At 35.8% G+C, this 18,705-nt stretch overlaps 1 protein-coding gene across 2 annotated transcripts in view; it reads right to left on the bottom strand.

The window, feature by feature from the left end:
- Positions 1-18,705, bottom strand: part of LOC105498550 (neural cell adhesion molecule 2) — a 569,177-nt gene that overhangs the window by 452,006 nt on the left and 98,466 nt on the right. The window lies entirely within an intron of this gene.

Here is an 18,705-nt window from a genome sequence, read left to right as displayed (position 1 = left end):
TCTGTCTCCCATTGCATGGCAGAACTCTCCACTTGCTTACATTTTGGCTGTTCTACTCTAATCAATGTCTCATATATACCTTGACAACTCCTTTTAGCTTGACATCCTGATTCATTCTATGCCCCTTCAAACACTGTGTACTCCATAATCGATTCATTTTTATTTAAAACAAAGTCAAATAATGTTACACAGACACTCCATAATTTCACGTTACTACCCATTCATTTAAACAGCATTCAAATCTTACTATCATCTACGAAGTCTTACATCATGTCATTTCATTTCTAATCTCTCTGTTTTGTGTTCATTATCTATTTCTGTATACATGCTACCTCAGAAATGAGTGTTTACAACAATAAACATTTATTGCTCCATTTTCTTCTGAGGGTCAGAAATCTGAAAGAAATTTAGCGAAGCATTTCTGTCTCGGGATGGTTAATGAACTTGCAGTTGGCTACGGTAGCAATCTCTGAAGACTTGTTTTGGGCTGGGGGATTTGTTCTAAGCTCACACACAGGGTTGTTGGCAGAGACTTCAGTTTTTCTCCTTGTGAACCTCCCCACTGGGCTGCTCCCAACACGATTTCCCCCAGAGGAAGTGATCAAAGAGAAAGAAAAAACAGCAACAATAAGAGAAGCTACCATTTCTTTTATAACCTCCATCTCAGAAGTAACATACCATCAATGTTGCCATATTGTATTGATTATGCAAACCAATCCTGGTACAATGAAAGAATAGACTATCCAAGGCAGAGATCACTAGACTCTCTTAGTAGCTTGTTACCACACCTTGCTAACTGCACCCCACCCACGGGCCCTTCTTTCTGCTTCTTGCATATTCCAAGTTCATTCTTGCGTTAGGAACTTTGCATTGGCTTAAATGTACCCTCTTTGAAAAAAAATTAACCCCTCTAATTCTGTTTACTGACTAACTGTCTCGTTCTCTCTTCTTTACTAAAATAGATGCTTCACAAGAGCAAAGAATATCTACATTGTTCACTGATGCATGAAACAAATGCTTGGCAGATAACAAGTATGAACTAGAAGTTACTGATATGTTAGCATCTCTGTGAGAAAAAAATAGGTACTAGAAAACCTTTTTCTTAACATGTATGGCAAATATTTCTTTGTTCTTGTTTTTCCATCCTATGTATTTTGCATTTGACATGCAGATCTATATACAATACACTAATGTACTAATATATATATGCAAATCTCCAATTATAACTTGAAAACAACTTACATCTCTACAGTGAGGCGGAGGAGAAGGGAGGACAACGTTTACTGAAAAGATAACACGTCATAAATTTGGAAACTTTTTAAAACTATTTTGAGATCACTATAACATATGTATTTTTCCCTTGTGGAAACTGAGTTTCAAAAAAGTTAATTAACTTCTCCAAAGGCAAAGAAATAATACTGAAAAAGAATCAACTTTTGACCTACAGCCACTGGATATCAAAGACACTCTTCTTTGTTCTTCTACTCTGTCGTGGCAAGCCTGAGTCAATACAGTGAAAATTCCACAACCGTGATTATTTTCTCATTTGGCATTTTTGTGGTCAGATAAATGGTACTAACATGTTGCATTTTCCATTTTTTGACTCTGCATGTTTCTCATCCAGATGTATTGATAATAAATAAGTCATTAACACACAAAAATAAAATGACTCACTTCAGGCAGGGTTCACCTAATTACAAAAACTCTATTTTCTTCACGACAGCAAGTGCATGCCTGCCTTTCATAGTAGCATGATAGTGTAAAACATACAGACATATGTCTAAAAGCAACATTCCATTGTACTGCTCTTAGCATCCAAAAGACAACATAACCAACACACTCAGCATGCAACACACATATAAAAGTACAGAAGCATTATGGAATTTTTTCCCCGATAGCAACGTTGAAGCTCATTTAACACAAACTCTTAATTTCACGGAGATAATGTGGCTATTTCATGTATTGTTCATTTTTACATTTTATATTTTAGAATACATCTTTCTCCAGTACATACAGACATTCCTCTTAATTAATTGCTATTATACTGCCTAATAAATTATTCTGTGTATGCTTTCTGGATTTGTATTTTTTCAGTGTTTGTTTGATGACCATTCCCTTCAAATAATCAGCCTTTTGTTAAGTTTCCTGAGTTTAATTGCAGTTTCACACAGATCAAGAAATGAAAAGTGTCCAGATCTGGGTTTTGTTATTTTTTTTTTCTGCTCACTAACAAATGACTAACCATAAACACCATTAAAGTATTTCTTATTCCATGTTTAAAAATAAGGTGAGATTGCGGGGAATCCATCCTTGGGAGATTTCACCCCCAATAATAGCTGTTTTGTAAAACTTGGACTTTCTACAGCTGCTGAATTTTTGAGTTTCCTAGGAGACTGTAAGCTAGCGTCACTTTCTTAAAAACGATGAAAGCTCTCTTAGTCTGGGTCTATGCCTTGTTGATTCACAAGAATGAATCCTTTCATAAAAAGACTAGACAAGAATGCATGCATTAGGTGATGGGACTTAAAACTATGACAGATTTTATACAGAATTATAAAATCATAACGCATAATAAGAGATTAGGATATATTACATAGTTATAGAAGAGGGTATTTCTTTTTCATTTTGCCTTAATCAACACCTTTCAGGAAAATAACATACAGAGAATGGTGCCCGTCTTTCTGTTTTCTTTCTTTCTAAATAAGTAAATAAATTCTAAAACCAAAAGTAGGCTGATTCACAGAGAGGCTTTTTCAAACTGTTTAAGAATACATTAATACTATTTTCCACTGGATATTTTATAACTGAGCATCATTAATTTTTAAAAAATCATACATTAACAACTCATTTTGAGTATTTTCCTTTCTTTCCCCCCCCCCTCAAATCTTATCACAGAGCTTTACACATAGTTAACTACTGAAAAGTGTCTCTGAACTTCATTGATTTTGACTGCAATTGTTTTGGTTTATATCCATGAGTTATTAGTTAGTTAAATGCCAAAAAATTATATGAATGATCAATTCACCTTCCCCAAATGTACTTGTATGCTTAAAGGATTCTGTATGTGCCCAAAACCTTCATAAAATCTATACCATATATTAAATATAACCTGAAAAATCCTGTATTGTGAGGAGTTAAAAGATTAAACTACATTAAACTGTCACGTTGTCAGAACCTTTTAAATTAAAAAATATAGGTAAAAATAGTGTTTCTAGTAAAATTTTTTTTTACAATTTTCAAAGTAAACTATAATACAAATATATGCAATTATTCACAATCGAAATAAGAATTGCCACAGTCAGGTTTGCTGAGGCTATGATGCAGTAACCTACAATCCTGAAGTGTGTTTTAACACAAGTGTGTGTTTCACTCTTGCTTCATCTCTGGTTAAGGTCAGCAGGGGGCTCTCTCATCATGATACTCAGACACTAAGGAAGCTAGACCTTCGCCTTAACTAGTGCTTCCACAATATCAGTGTTGCACAAAGGGCTTCAGACAAGAGGTGGCACAAGCTACTCCTACATTTCATTGGCCATAGCTTGTCACATGCTGGGCCCAACAGAAACAGGTTAGCATATATCCAAAAACAGTGAGAGCTGGAAATGCTTGTTAAACACTATTTGTAATTGTCAAAGCTATGATTTCAAGTAGTAGTCTTTTATAAAATTAAGAGATGAAAGCATGATTGAGAGACAAAATGACTTATGTTAACTTTACTTGTTTTGTTCATTTATTCTTGTGTGTATAGGTCTAAAGGCATTGTTCCCCTCCACTTGTATTCTTCTGGTTACCTCAAATATCAGCAAAGAACACACGATGATGATCTTTTTGAAAAAATGATTACATTTAAATCCATTGTATATCAATATTGGCTAGTGAATCACAGAAAACTTGCTGTTTTTATCTGTACGACCACTGTGCCATGTTTACTAAATCAGAATGACGGATTCGAAAGAAAAGAAAGCTTTAAAGTTATAGCTAGTATGTAGTGAAGATGGAATTTATACATGGGTCAAAAATCAGTTACTTATGTTGACTCTACCTTGATTCTTATGGGAGTATGCATGAGTCCATGTCAATGAGGTAGTGTGCACTGTTATGCTTCCAAAAGTAAAAAGTAGTATCTTGAGTTATCGAAATCACAGAATAGAAAACATAAAGGAAATGTAATATAATTTCTATCTTACATTTAGCTATGATTATGTGTTTGCTATATTTTTACATATTTTCCATGTTCTATCAACATATATTTGTTTTCTATTATGTTTACACTTATGGGTATGCTACTTCTGCATATTAATATCTTAAGGAAAACTGAAGATAACATTTACTATTTATTTGCATAAATCTAAGGAGAAAATTAGGTAATGCATGTGAAAACACTGCATAAGGAGTAAATACAATAGCCTCCCACACATTAAATATTATTCTTTTCTTTGTAATACCTCACAAAATAGACAACATGATACATTACATACACAGTGTGTCCTAAAATACCACATTATTTAGATTTCATTTGGGAATACGATTGGGAACATTTAGGCAGAGTCAGTAAGTCAATGTAACAGATCAAATTCATTAGAATCTAAGCCACTAGAAACTGGATCCTAGCAAAGTGCATCTATTTGCAACATTAAGACAGATGAAATGGCACAGAGCTTCCTGAATGAAGCGTGCTCCCAAGAGAACAGCTATGTGTCCACGTGTACAGGTCTTGCATGGTCAAGGAAGAGGACAAGAGCAAAATTACTGGGAGAAGTCATAAGCCAGACACCTAAACAGAAAGGGGGGGAAAAGGGCAGTCTAAGCACAATAAAAGGCCAAGTACACCCAAAAGCCATATTCAGTGGAACTGAATTCAGTGAAACTAGACTCAAGTGTTAGAAATTTACTTTCTACTACTGAAGTAACTGTCTTTTATAAGATTTCATTCTGCATCATAACAGGAAATGTAACATAGGGAAACATAGGTAAACTCAGTCACTTTCAGCTATTCTCTTCTATTTACAATGTTATGCTCGTTTCTCCCTGTTTCCACATGGCATCATGTTTCTTGGGGCAACCACCTTGTACTTCTGGCTTTGTCTTTCAATACCAGCATCCACAATGATATGCCTTATCTTGGCCTTGGCTTTGGGAGGTCACTGATATATACTCTTGTTGACCTCCATTGACATGCCTATAGCTCCTTAAACAGGCTCTTGTCTTCAGTAAATGCAATTTGTAAATCACTGGTCCCTCTTGATATCATCTCTTTAACCTCATGCATAGATTTCTTTGGGGCTTCTCTTTTCTTTGGTCAAATAACGAATGCGTGAATTTTACCTTCCTAAAAAGGATGGTCTTCATAACTCAAATATTTTTTGAACTGTGGTTTCTGACATGAATTTTGAAAAATAAATTTTAGACTTGAAAACTAACAATTTGACATTTTCTTTGCTGTATTTGGCTACGTAGGCCCTTTCCTGAAACAAAACCATGGTCAGTTGGAAAGGCAGAAAGGTTAGAAAGGAAGGAAAAAGACAAGCTAGAAATAAACACCACAATAATAAACAAACACACAATTTAATTCCTTAATCTGTGCAGATCAGGAGAAAGCAAAAGTTAAAACAGTAAAAAACAGCAATAAACCGAAGTGTCATGAGTAAGGTACAGTCCGTAGTGTAGAAGTAAAGATGACATAACAGGCAGGGTGGGTTAGGTGAATTGGGATAGCTGATATAAATTTTGGGTTCATGAGAAAAAGGGAAAAGCAGGAATACTGACAATACTGCTGCTGACACTTGAAAACCAGCTAAAGCCAACAACCTTCACCATTTTCTTAAAGCCTGATAAAAGGTTTGGCTGCATCCCCACCCAAATCTCATCTTGAAATGTAGGTCCCACAATCCCCACACGTCATGGGAGGGAGCCAGTGAGAGGTAATTGAATTATGGGGGCTGTTACCCTCATGCGGTTCTCATGATAGTGAGTTTTTGCCAGATCTGATGGTTTTCTAAGGAGCTTCCCTCCACCCTTTGCTCAGCACTACTCTCTCTTGCCGCCCTGTGAAGAGGGGCCTTCCGTCATTATTGTAATTTTCCTGAGGTCTCTCCAGCCATGCAGAACTGTGAGCCAATTAAACCTCTCTTCCTTATAAATTACCTAGTCTCAGGTAGTTCTTTATAGCGACGTGAGAGTGAACTAATACAAAGCCCATCTCATGTCTTTGTATCTTTAACGTAGCTGGCCTGAGCCAGGCGATCCCGATACCGATGATCAATAAAGGCAAAAGGTATAAACTTAAGTACCATTTAAGGCACGATCCAGCATCTACTTTGCTATGCTCTAAAACTGATTACTGATCCTTTGTTTTGCCTTTCTTTTTCACTTACTGACTCATTCGTTTTATTTCATTTTACTTTTTCACCCATTTTGGACCTGTGGATAATGTCTAACACTTTGAAAGACAATAGCTCATTAATGGAGGTCCATTGACACACAAGTAAATAAATGAATCCATTGACGGTCATATCACCTGGACTTGGTTTCCTCATTTGATTCTTAGCTTTTTATAATTGCTTTCACCAAAACTCATCCCAGTCTCATGGTGTGTCTGGCCATTTCAGGCAGGAAATTTTCCCTTTATCAGGCTTTGGCAATTGCTTGCTGAAAATTGTGGCCTGCGTGACACCTTGACTCTGAACAAAACTAATTTAAAAAAAAAATCGCTTCCATCACGATGTGTACTTAAAAATGCATCCTTTTTTGTCCATCTTCACATCTCATACTAGTACAGTTAATAAACATTCAGAGAATGTTATGAAGAACAGGCCCTCACCTTTCCATGCACATATTAGAAAATACTTCAGCTTTAGAATTAAGTCAAACTAATTTCACTGCTTAATATATTAAGCCTCAGTTTACTTGTCTGTAAAATGGGGATAATACCTCCCTAATAGAGAGGATATGAACACTAAATATGATACACATGAAGTGTTTAGTCCAATACCTGACATACCATAAAAAATTCAAGAATTAATTGTGCTCCTTCTGGAATGTATTTGAATATGTTTAATATCATATCAAGTTTCAGTAACAATAATAAAACTGATTCTCTAAAGATTCACACAAAAATGCATAACAAAACTATTCTATTATGAAGATAGATACAGAAAAAAGATCTAATAGGCTTTTATAGTTGAGATACAATGATATTAAAATTTTGACATTACATATCTTTAAATTTGTATTTATATAGTAATAACAATGCACATCTTTATAAATATTAGGTTTCCAAAGATTAACTTCTGAAACATCGAAGCACCAAAATATCAAAATGAAATAAGTGTACTCATCCAATAATAATTAACTAACAATAGCTTAAAACTATATAATATGTGTACCTTCAATTTTATAAAATTAAATTATATATATGTGTGTACCCTCAATTTTGTAAAATTAAATTCTAAGATGTGCCTATCTGAAAGAGATATTCAACTAACTAAATACTTTTCATTGTATTTTGCCATAATAATAAGAAAAACCTACAGTGATTTAACATTGCCTTGTCATTTTAACAAATTTAAATTTAAAAGTGTCACAATTCTGATAAATGTAAAAGCATGAGTATATATTAGTATAAATTACAACATAACTATTACTATCTGAATGTCTGTGTAATGCATGTTTGTGTGAGGCAAATAGACAAAATATTTTATCTATTAAAATATCTATTGAGTAATGCCTAATATTGTGCATTTGATTAATAAAATACTCATTCCCTCCTGAAAACAGCTAGGAAATCAAAGAACACTGAAGATTTCAGTATTGTCATGGGGAAAAAATTTCATGTTGTAAATATCATTATTCATTAATTATACAAAATCAAATTAATTAAATCTTTATGAAAATGAAATAAATTACTAGTAAGAATTCCAATTTGAATAAAGTTGGCCTCAGAAATATATTTTCACTTTTTTTATTTGTAAGGTTACACATTTTTTACTCCATCATTTGCACCTGGAAAATAATACAGTTTTCAACAGGAAAAAATACTGTTAATTTGATTTAAATTTCACAAGAAAATGGAATATTATTTTCTGTGCTCTTAGTAGTTTCTGTTGCAAAGTTAAATCATAATCATATATAACAACACAAAATCTTAATTTCATATGTCACAGTGCCTTTTTCTAGCAGATTATAAATAACTTAAATGTATTTTCTTAACTTGTAAAATTAAGTACATCTTAAGATTTGCTACAATAGTAATAATTCTCCATTAATCTGTAGACTCCAGTGTAAAATCTAAGGACAAAGTATGATCTTTCTGTGATTGATTATGATACCTCATTATTTAGATAAATGTTACTTGAGAAACTGCCATTTCCTTTGTCTTTTAATGTCCTTTAAATGTCCTTCATTTCCACTAAGTGATGAAAAATGAAAAGAAATTGGAAAAAAACAAAATGGGCTTTTAAATGCTTGAAAAACACTATATTTTGCAATAATTATTTGCCTCCTATTTTTTCATCATAATAATTTAGAGTTTAAGGATATAGTTCAGATCAAATCTTTTGGGGAATTTCAGCTATAATAAGTGGTAACTTCAACTGGAATAAATAATATATTCTCCTATTACTAAATAAAATATTGTTCGTTCATTAAATGAATGATTAAATGAATCATTCATTAAATGAATAAATGTGTTATAAAATGAACAATAGAAAATGAATCAGGAGTGACAAAGGTTAACATCCACTGTAGAATTTCACTCATGGAAACATATTTAGGAGCATGGCAAACGCGCACCTGGTAAAGCGTAACTTGATTAATTATAGCCAGCATGAATTCAGGTAGGGGAGGTCATGCTTAACAAACCTATTACAATGCTTTGAAGTTATTACTGCCAAAATAATTCAAATTCAATTCATAAAGTCTAGTTAGACATTAGAAAAGCTTTGGATGAGAATCCATCACACAGTATTAATAGGTAAATTAAATACCATGTAATGGGAACTAAAACGAATTAGGATAGCAGAGTGTTTTTAGAAGAGACAGCAACAACATCAGGATGAAAATATTTTAAACAGAAAAAATATATAATGAGATAAAAGCTGTGAAAATCTATGTTCTCAATGACAACAGAGAAAAATTAGTATGGCTGATATGAAACGATATATTGTTCTGACTATCTTATAAGCCCTGACTTGCAGAATAATAACTATATAGAAACATTATAGTCTACAGAGAAACTGGTATTTTGAATGATAATTATTTTCCAGTTGTAGGATGATGAATGCATATTAAATAGAGCCCCAAAAAGAAATATAGATACACAGCTCATCACTTACGCCAAAGATATGCAAAATAATATTACAAATGTCTAAAAAAATTGATTTATTAAGATATTTAACAGAGAGGTACTAACACAAAGCATAAATGAATGTAATCTACTGACAGAAGTCTAGTTAATACAACCATATTTAGAAACTGTTTCCTATACTAAAATTTATTTTTAAAATATATCTAAAATTTAGAACTTTCAGTTGATAAACCTGTAATGATTTATAGAACACCTGTGATTGGCAACGCAATAGAAAGCTTAGAATCACATACTTGTATTAAACCTGAATTATTATATATAAAATTATATTTAATATTTACATATTGTAATTTAATATTATATTTAATGTAAATTCTACATTATTTCTGATACTAGATAACAAAATAGTTTAATCACTTCTTAGTTGACTAAGAAAAAGCTTCCTTTCTTTAGTCACAAAAAGGCCACCCTCTAATAATGAAAGAAACAAAACATATGCTTGTATGCACTTACACACATATACACATACACAACGGATAAGATTAGTCATGTATAGAAGTAAACAAAAAATGTTGCGCATAAACTTGTTCATGTTGAAGTCTAGGCATGCTGGTGATGGAAGTGGGCTGTGTTTCAACACTGCCAACAAAGAGTCCTGTGTGTATCCTTTTTTTTTTTTTTTTTTAAATTTATTTATTATTATTATACTTTAAGTTGTAGGGTACATGTGCATAACGTGCAGGTTTGTTACATATGTATACTTGTGCCATGTTGGTGTGCTGCACCCATCAACTCATCATTTACATTAGGTATATCTCTTAATGCTACCCTTCCCCTTGCATCCCACCCCACAACGGGCCCCGGTGTGTGATGTTCCCCTTCCTGTGTCCAAGTAATCTCATTGTTCAATTCCCACCTATGAGTGAGAACATGCAGTGTTTGGTTTTCTGTTCTTGTGATAGTTTGCTGAGAATGATGGTTTCCAGCTGCATCCATGTCCCTACAAAAGACACAAACTCATCCTTTTTTATGGCTGCATAGTATTCCATGGTGTATATGTGCCACATTTTCTTAATCCAATCTGTCACTGATGGACATTTGGGTTGATTCCAAGTCTTTGCTATTGTGAATAGTGCTGCAATAAACATACGTGTGCATGTGTCTTTATAGCAGCATAATTTATAATCCTTTGGGTATATACCCAGTAATGGGATGGCTGGGTCATATGGTACATCTAGTTCTAGATCCTTGAGGAATCGCCATACTGTTTTCAATAATGGTTGAACTAGTTTACAATCCCACCAACAGTGTAAAAGCGTTCCTATTTCTCCACATCCTCTCCAGCACCTGTTGTTTCCTGACTTTTGAATGCTCGCCATTCTAACTGGTGTGAGATGGTATCTCATTGTGGTTTTGATTTGCATTTCTCTGATGGCCAGTGATGATGAGCATTTTTTCATGTGTCTGTTGGCTGTATGAATGTCTTCTTTTGAGAAATGTCTGTTCATATCCTTTGCCCACTTTTTGATGGGGTTGTTTGTTTTTTTCTTGTAAATTTGTTTGAGTTCTTTGTAGGTTCTGGATATTAGCCCTTTGTCAGATGAGTAGATTGCAAAAATTTTCTCCCATTCTGTAGGTTGCCTGTTCACTCTGATGGTAGTTTCTTTTGCTGTACAGAAGCTCTTTAGTTTAATGAGATCCCATTTGTCAATTTTGGCTTTTGCTGCTGTTGCTTTTGGTGTTTTAGACATGAAGTCTTTTCCCATGCCTATGTCCTGAATGGTACTACCTAGGTTTTCCTCTAGGATTTTTATGGTATTAGGTCTAACATTTAAGTCTCTAATCCATCTTGAATTAATTTTCGTATAAGGAGTAAGGAAAGGATCCAGTTTCAGCTTTCTACTTATGGCTAGCCAATTTTCCCAGCACCATTTATTAAATAGGGAATCCTTTCCCCATTTCTTGTTTCTCTCAGGTTTGTCAAAGATCACATGGCTGTAGATGTGTGGTATTATTTCTGAGGACTCTGTTCTGTTCCATTGGTCTATATCTCTGTTTTGGTACCAGTACCATGCTGTTTTGGTTACTGTAGCCTTGTAGTATAGTTTGAAGTCAGGTAGCGTGATGCCTCCAGCTTTGTTCTTTTGACTTAGGATTGTCTTGGAGATGCGGGCTCTTTTTTGGTTCCATATGAACTTTAAAGCAGTTTTTTCCAATTCTGTGAAGAAACTCATTGGTAGCTTGATGGGGATGGCACTGAATCTATAAATTACCTTGGGCAGTATGGCCATTTTCACGATATTGATTCTTCCTATCCATGAGCATGGTATGCTCTTCCATTTGTTTGTGTCCTCTTTGATTTCACTGAGCAGTGGTTTGTAGTTCTCCTTGAAGAGGTCCTTTACATCCCTTGTAAGTTGGATTCCTAGGTATTTGATTCTCTTTGAAGCAATTCTGAATGGAAGTTCATTCCTGATTTGGCTCTCTGTTTGTCTGTTACTGGTGTATATGAATGCTTGTGATTTTTGCACATTAATTTTGTGTCCTGAGACTTTGCTGAAGTTGCTTATCAGCTTAAGGAGATTTTGGGCTGAGACAATGGGGTTTTCTAAATATACAATCATGTCATCTGCAAACAGGGACAATTTGACTTCTTCTTTTCCTAACTGAATACCCTTGATTTCTTTCTCTTGCCTAATTGCCCTAGCAAGAACTTCCAACACTATGTTGAATAGGAGTGGTGAGAGAGGGCATCCCCGTCTTGTGCCAGTTTTCAAAGGGAATTTTTCCAGTTTTTGCCCATTCAGTATGATATTGGCTGTGGGTTTGTCATAAATAGCTCTTATTATTTTGAGGTACGTTCCATCAATACCGAATTTATTGAGCATTTTTAGCATGAAGGGCTGTTGAATTTTGTCAAAAGCCTTTTCTACATCTATTGAGATAATCATGTGGTTCTTGTCTTTGGTTCTGTTTATATGCTGGATTATGTTTATTGATTTGCGAATGTTGAACCAGCCTTGCATCCCAGGGATGAAGCCCACTTGATCATGGTGGATAAGCTTTTTGATGTGTTGCTGAATCCGGTTTGCCAGTATTTTATTGAGGATTTTTGCATCGATGTTCATCAGGGATATTGGTCTAAAATTCTCTTTTTTTGTTGTGTCTCTGCCAGGCTTTGGTATCAGGATGATGTTGGCCTCATAAAATGAGTTAGGGAGGATTCCCTCTTTTTCTATTGATTGGAATAGTTTCAGAAGGAATGGTACCAACTCCTCCTTGTACCTCTGGTAGAATTCAGCTGTGAATCCATCTGGTCCTGGACTTTTTTTGGTTGGTAGGCTATTAATTATTGCCTCAATTTCAGAGCCTGCTATTGGTCTATTCAGGGATTCAACTTCTTCCTGGTTTAGTCTTGGAAGAGTGTAAGTGTCCAGGAAATTATCCATTTCTTCTAGATTTTCCAGTTTATTTGCATAGAGGTGTTTATAGTATTCTCTGATGGTAGTTTGTATTTCTGTGGGGTCGGTGGTGATATCCCCTTTATCATTTTTTATTGCGTCTATTTGATTCTTCTCTCTTTTCTTCTTTATTAGTCTTGCTAGTGGTCTGTCAATTTTGTTGATCTTTTCAAAAAACCAACTCCTGGATTCATTGATTTTTTGGAGGGTTTTTTGTGTCTCTATCTCCTTCAGTTCTGCTCTGATCTTAGTTATTTCTTGCCTTCTGCTAGCTTTCGAATGTGTTTGCTCTTGCTTCTCTAGTTCTTTTAATTGTGATGTTAGGGTGTCAATTTTAGATCTTTCCTGCTTTCTCTTGTGGGCATTTAGTGCTATAAATTTTCCTCTACACACTGCTTTAAATGTGTCCCAGAGATTCTGGTATGTTGTATCTTTGTTCTCATTGGTTTCAAAGAACATCTTTATTTCTGCCTTCATTTCGTTATGTACCCAGTAGTCATTCAGGAGCAGGTTGTTCAGTTTCCATGTAGTTGAGCGGTTTTGATTGAGTTTCTTAGTCCTGAGTTCTAGTTTGATTGCACTGTGGTCTGAGAGACAGTTTGTTATAATTTCTGTTCTTGTACATTTGCTGAGGAGTACTTTACTTCCAATTACGTGGTCAATTTTGGAGTAAGTACGATGTGGTGCTGAGAAGAATGTATATTCTGTTGATTTGGGGTGGAGAGTTCTATAGATGTCTATTAGGTCTGCTTGCTGCAGAGATGAGTTCAATTCCTGGATATCCTTGTTAACTTTCTGTCTCGTTGATCTGTCTAATGTTGACAGTGGAGTGTTGAAGTCTCCCATTATTATTGTATGGGAGTCTAAGTCTCTTTGTAAGTCTCTAAGGACTTGCTTGATGAATCTGGGTGCTCCTGTATTGGGTGCATATATATTTAGGATAGTTAGCTCTTCCTGTTGAATTGATCCCTTTACCATTATGTAATGGCCTTCTTTGTCTCTTTTGATCTTTGATGGTTTAAAGTCTGTTTTATCAGAGACTAGTATTGCAACCCCTGCTTTTTTTTGTTCTCCATTTGCTTGGTAAATCTTCCTCCATCCCTTTATTTTGAGCCTATGTATGTCTCTGCGTGTGAGATGGGTCTCCTGAATACAGCAGACTGATGGGTCTTGACTCTTTATCCAGTTTGCCAGTCTGTGTCTTTTAATTGGAGCATTTAGTCCATTTACATTTAAGGTTAAGATTGTTATGTGTGAACTTGATCCTGTCATTATGATATTAACTGGTTATTTTGCTCGTTAGTTGATGCAGTTTCTTCCTAGCCTAAATGGTCTTTACATTTTGGCATGTTTTTGCAATGGCTTGTACCGGTTGTTCCTTTCCATGTTTAGTGCTTCCTTCAGGGTCTCTTGTAAGGCAGGCCTAGTGGTGACAAAATCTCTAAGCATTTGCTTATCTGTAAAGGATTGTATTTCTCCTTCACTTATGAAACTTAGTTTGGCTGGATATGAAATTCTGGGTTGAAAATTCTTTTCTTTAAGAATGTTGAATATTGGCCCCCACTCTCTTCTGGCTTGGAGAGTTTCTGCTGAGAGATCTGCTGTTAGTCTGATGGGCTTCCCTTTGTGGGTAACCCGACCTTTCTCTCTGGCTGCCCTTAAGATTTTTTCCTTCATTTCAACTTTGGTGAATCTGGCAATTATGTGTCCTGGAGTTGTTCTTCTCGAGGAGTATCTTTGTGGCGTTCTCTGTATTTCCTGGATTTGAATGTTGGCCTGCCCTACTAGGTTGGGGAAGTTCTCCTGGATGATATCCTGAAGAGTGTTTTCCAACTTGGTTCCATTTTCCCCCTCACTTTCAGGCACCCCAATCAGACGTAGATTTGGTCTTTTTACATAATCCCATACTTCTTGCAGGCTTTGTTCATTTCTTTTTCTTCTTTTTTCTTTTGGTTTCTCTTCTCGCTTCATTTCATTCATTTGATCCTCAATCGCTGATACTCTTTCTTCCAGTTGATCGAGTCGGTTACTGAAACTTGTGCATTTGTCACGTATTTCTCGTGTCATGGTTTTCATCTCTTTCATTTCGTTTATGACCTTCTCTGCATTAATTACTCTAGCCATCAATTCTTCCACTTTTTTTTCAAGATTTTTAGTTTCTTTGCGCTGGGTACGTAATTCCTCCTTTAGCTCTGAGAAATTTGATGGACTGAAGCCTTCTTCTCTCATCTCATCAAAGTCATTCTCCGTCCAGCTTTGATCCGTTGCTGGCGATGAGCTGCGCTCCTTTGCCGGGGGAGATGCGCTCTTATTTTTTGAATTTCCAGCTTTTCTGCCCTGCCTTTTCCCCATCTTTGTGGTTTTATCTGCCTCTGGTCTTTGATGATGGTGATGTACTGATGGGGTTTTGGTGTAGGTGTCCTTCCTGTTTGATAGTTTTCCTTCTAACAGTCAGGACCCTCAGCTGTAGGTCTGTTGGAGATTGCTTGAGGTCCACTCCAGACCCTGTTTGCCTGGGTATCAGCAGCAGAGGCTGCAGAAGATAGAATATTTCTGAACAGCAAGTGTACCTGTCTGATTCTTGCTTTGGAAGCTTCCTCTCAGGAGTGTACTCCACCCTGTGAGGTGTGGGGTGTCAGACTGCCCCTAGTGGGGGATGTCTCCCAGTTAGGCTACTCAGGGGTCAGGGACCCACTTGAGCAGGGAGTCTGTCCCTTCTCAGATTTCAACCTCCGTGTTGGGAGATCCACTGCTCTCTTCAAAGCTGTCAGACAGAGTCGTTTGCGTCTGCAGAGGCTTCTGCTGTGTTTGTTATTGTTTACTGTGCCCTGTCCCCAGAGGTGGAGTCTACAGAGACAGGCAGGTTTCCTTGAGCTGCTGTGAGCTCCACCCAGTTCGAGCTTCCCAGCAGCTTTGTTTACCTACTTAAGCCTCAGCAATGGCGGGCGCCCCTCCCCCAGCCTCGCTGCTGCCTTGCTGGTAGATCACAGACTGCTGTTCTAGCAATGAGGGAGGCTCCGTGGGCGTGGGACCCTCCCGGCAGGTGCGGGATATGATCTCCTGGTGTGCCTGTTTGCTTAAAGCGCAGTATTGGGGTGGGAGTTACCCGATTTTCCAGGTGTTGTGTGTCTCAGTTCCCCTGGCTAGGAAAAGGGATTCCCTTCCCCCTTGCGCTTCCCAGGTGAGGCGATGGCTCGCCCTGCTTCAGCTCTCGCTGGTCGGGCTGCAGCAGCTGACCAGCACCGATCGTCCGGCACTCCCCAGTGAGATGAACCCAGTACCTCAGTTGAAAATGCAGAAATCACCGGTCTTCTGTGTCGCTCGCGCTGGGAGTTGGAGACTGGAGCTGTTCCTATTCGGCCATCTTGCTCCGCCCCGTCCTGTGTGTATTCTTATGAAAACAAGCCTTGATTTGGCTGATGTAAAGAAAGCGTAATCTGAGCCAATTATATAGCAATATGTCTAGAAAGCAAATGAAGCTAGTTATTAGAAAACAAAATATGCAAAAAAAAGTTAAATAGAAAGACTACGTTTAGCGCATTCCCTGTACAAATCAATACTCAATAATAACTGACAGTACTCAACTAAACGTCAATGTATGTAAGTGCTTAATAGTTAATATTAATTGATTTAATTTCTATATTATTGATAATACATTATTACTACTATAAATTATTGCTTTATAGAAACAGAGAGGTTAAGTATCAGGTCCATTGTACAGCAAATAAATTGTGAAGTTAGGATTTGAACACAGGCATTATGGCTGTAAAGCAATGCTGCCTGAGAATACAATGTGAGCCATAGATGCAATTTTAAGTTTTCTGTAGCAATATTTTTAAAAGTAAAAATATATATGAAATTAATTTCAATAATATATGTGTTTAGACCAATATATCTGAGTAATATAATTCCAGCATGTGCTCAAGAAAAAAATTATTGAAGTTTTTACATTAGTTTTTTTTTCATAGTAGTCTTCGAAATCCAGCAGTTACATCTCAATTGCAACTAGTCAAATTTCAAGTGCTTGATAGTTCATATATGCCTAATGGCTATCACTGGGATGTATTACCTTAGAATATGGGCTTTAAGGTATTCAGCACAGTTCCTCTCAAGAAGGCTATTAAATAGGAACATTTACTTACATTTTTACTCTTGGTTCAAGCCCTTCAAATGATCAACTGAAGACAGAACTGGGGTTCCTATCTGGGAAAGCATGTCCTACAAACCAACCACAGAACTTTTGTTCAATTCTTGGTTATATCTGTGATTGTCAATTCAAAATTTTTATTTGGCTTATCAATTGCTTTCTGGCTCTTTTGATTAGAATAAAGCAATCTCAGAAGGTCTGTAAACAATGAGTGTCCTGATGTAACAGTGTTTCTGGACCTCCAAAGCTGCAGACACTCTCTTGCACAATACAGCCTTGGTGGATCTGCAACACCCAGCTTGTTTTTTTCTGCTCACTCAGCAGATATATACTATGTATCCAAGTTTGTGCAGGGTAAATAGGACCACTTATTGAAATTTGTATGCAGTTATAAAATATAGAAAGTCTGTATTTAAAATAGCATATAAAAAAATGTATCTCTGTTAAAAAATAAGTAGTTTTACATTTGTCCACATATAATAAAATGACCAATATTAATAACCAATAATTTTAAAAGTCCTCAATTTTGTCGTTCTAAAATGCATGAAACTCATTTCCACTGTTTAGTGAAATAATACCTGCTTTCCATAACACATTTCAAATTTCAGTTACTATAGTACATTGACTACAATGGCATAAAGTACAAATTTCACTGCTAACTCTTTAGCACATGGATTATTATATAAATAACAGATGCTTATCATGACCAATGACCAATCACCTCACTTCTTCATAGTCTGTTATTGATTGGCTGCTGAGCATGTATTCAATTCACGTGCAGAAGGGAAAGCCTGTGGTTCCCTTAGCTCTTTGTTTCGCAGAGAAAAACCCACGTGATGTTTATCAAAAATGCATAATGAAAGAAGGAATTGGCCAAGGAAAATAAAAATTCCAGGGAGAAACTAAAAGTGATAGTGCTGTAAGTGAAATTGAAATCAAAGGTAAATGGAGTTATGGAAGAAATAACGGGCTTAGGGATGTTGACACTGTCTCCATTACAAAGGCTTTAAGATAGAAAGCCAGAGAAAATTGGTTAAGGCTGACATTGGCATAAATGAGAAATTTGGTTGTAACAAATAAAGATACAGAAAATCCGGATGAAGTAACGCCAAGAAAAAAAACTGAACATTAAATAAACACTTGCAAATGAAGACATAGACATTCCAGATGAAGTAACACCAACACACACAAACATACACACACACACACACACACATATTAAATAAACACTTGCAGATATTTCATGACATTCAAAGAGTAAAGAATAAAATGTTGGAAGCCGATCCAAACTTAGAAAGATATGTAACAATCGAACAAGGCATAGAAAAGACTCATTTGTGGTACTAATAATAAATGATACTAGGAGAAGCGAAACACTACTTCAACTATTATTGATAATAACTTTACGAAGAAAAAAACATTTTAATTCTCAATATTTCTAATGTTTTAGAGTATTAAACACATATTAGTGTTTTATCTTTCTACACATTTGTAAGAGCAAGAAATGTTTTAATGCTTTGATGCAAATTTTAAATGTCATAGAACAATCCTAAGTTTTCAACTGATTTGTTTACACGGCTTTAATTTGCACAGCCACTTTAACAATCCACTACTGTGCAAAGTGAGGGCTGTCTGTATGCACTTTCAGAGATCCTTAATATCTAGTGAAAATGTAATAAATTCACATATGCAAATAAAGCACTTTGGAAATTAAGAAAATATATATAACATTTAAAGTCAACAACTTATCTTTTCCAAAATAAACTGGAACCACCTAGCAAGGTTACCCTTGC

The sequence above is a fragment of the Macaca nemestrina genome, chromosome 4 (genome assembly GCF_043159975.1).
Source record: "Macaca nemestrina isolate mMacNem1 chromosome 4, mMacNem.hap1, whole genome shotgun sequence".
NCBI classification, from domain to species: domain Eukaryota; kingdom Metazoa; phylum Chordata; class Mammalia; order Primates; family Cercopithecidae; genus Macaca; species Macaca nemestrina.
Note: the sequence above shows the minus strand (reverse complement) of the source record. Positions and strands in the feature narration are given on the sequence as shown.